We start from the raw sequence: 2321 nt of genomic DNA, 5'->3' as shown, positions 1-2321 counted from the left end.
AATGTTGGGACAATGCATCTATAGATAGATGATAGAATGATGAGAGAATGCATCTAATTTTAAGTGGGGAAATAATGGGGGAATGCATCTTTTTACCGATGGGAAATGTTGGAAAAATGCATTTATTTATAGATTTAATAGAATGGAAAATGTTGGTAAAACGCATCTTTAAATAGATGGGAGAATATATACATTTCTAAGTGGGGGGGATTGGTGGTATGCATATTTTTATAGGAGACAATGCATCTATAGATAGATAGGAAAATGATGGGAGTATGCGTCTATTTATAAGTGGATAAATGATGGGGAAATTACTTTTTGAAGATGGGAAAATGTTGGGGGAATGGATCTATTTATATATTTTATAGAAAGATGGGAGAATGTATATCTGAATATAAATAGGGGCAGCTGTACATATCCTTGCTATTTTGGCACCAAAGCAAAACCATTGCTCTTTAAGGTCAGTAAAGGCCTCAACAGACGGTAGGATTTTGAAGTACAACACGAATTAAAACTAAGATGTGCAGGAAAATCTTAATGTGTGAAGGCTACTATTTCTTGAATTCGGAAACCTTAAGTCTAGATGTAAGGGATAGGACATTTTGAAAATCTTGTCGTACAGATTTCTACAGACCTCCCACAATGACAAGTATCAGATAACCAAATTATCTCCTGATAACGGGTGAAATGAATGAATTTCTAGAACAATGAGGGCTAAAAGGTAAACATAGAAGTAAGATGGGGGTAAAATGATGTTGAAAATCTCTTCAGGAGACCCAAAGTTGTGTTATGTTGGAATCCCAAATTATTACGAAAATGATTATGTCACGGTATTGAACTGCGTTCTCTAATTAGGGGAGGGGAGGTAGTTTATAGGCAGCCGGATAGCTTAGCCAGTAGAGACGCAGTACGGTATTCCGAGGGTCCCAGGTTGAGTCTCGGACAGGCTTCACATTTAAAAGAAATTTTAAATGGAGGTGTTTCAATCATTACTCATGGCGAACAAAGTATTTAGTGAGTAAAGAATGTAAAGGATCAATGTTAAGGGATCCTTTTTAGGAAAACCTCCTACATGTTTCCTACAGTGTAGAATTACCGTCTGAATGTAAGTGTTGTATTGCTTTGAAAATTGTACATCTTATCTCCAATTAGTGCTGTACAACTAAATCCTACCGTCTGTTGAGGCCTTAAGGGAACTAAGGGAACTTAACACCCCCCCCCCACCCCCAACATTGTCCTTCTGGTAGATGGGCGTGTCTTAGTTACAACTGACTATTGCAATTGCTAACATAAAGCAATAACTGGTGCAAAAATCATACTTCTTTTGAAATACTTTGAAAATACATTGCTTTTCCAACATCTATAATTTGTCATTTATATGTGCAGATGTTTATAAAATGTACAGTCAATTGCCCTTAAAATCCCTGTTATCAATATGTTGAGATATTAACAGTCCCTTAGTTGTATCCCTTACATGTCCCCTAATTTCCCATTTATTATATTATCCCGATTACTTCACATATATACATGCGGATTATGATGTTATAACTAAATAAATTTAATGCATTTTAAAGCATTTCAGTGTACTTAACAAAAAAAATCAATAAACAATTTAACTGCATTATAGCATATCTGAGCGGTTTACGCGAATTTATGATTTTCCGCAGTCATCTCCGCGAATTCAAAATAGCGCGAACATTTGTATAGACCCTCAAAATGGACCTTTCCGCGAAAATTTGCTGCCGCGAATAATAATACAAGTACAGTACTTTTGAGATATTATTAACTGATTGTGAGAGTATGGAAACAGAATAATTTAAACTGTCTCATGCACAAAGTTAATCAGTCAGCAATGTTTCAAATTGTTCATTAAACCCTCTTTATCAAGGAATTTATGAACTTTTTATGAACTACTGTACATATTAATCTTCTTTTTTCTTACATGAAGTTATTTATTAAAATACCGAAAAAGACATTATTGATATCAACCATACAAATTACACAAAAAGTGATGATGGCTTTTGCCGTCAAATTTGCGAGTCTGCGAATCTTGGAATAGAGTATGTATCACTCACAGTGAGAGATATTCATTCTTACAATAGTATAATTATATTTTTCTTTAAAAATGTATGTTTTAATACATTTTATATAATTTAAATAGAGAAAAATATACAGATAATTATAATTATAATTAATTACAGATAAACCATACATTTACCATGTATTTTTAGAATACATTTGACAAAATAAAAAACAACCTAAGGGACATTATTCTATTAACTCTCATAACAGGATGTGAGTAATTTCCCTTTCAGTTCATT

Source organism: Ruditapes philippinarum, unplaced genomic scaffold, assembly GCF_026571515.1.
Source record: "Ruditapes philippinarum isolate M1 unplaced genomic scaffold, ASM2657151v2 ctg2825_1_1_1_1, whole genome shotgun sequence".
In the NCBI taxonomy this organism is placed as follows: Eukaryota; Metazoa; Mollusca; class Bivalvia; order Venerida; family Veneridae; genus Ruditapes; species Ruditapes philippinarum.
This window is presented reverse-complemented; position numbering follows the sequence as displayed.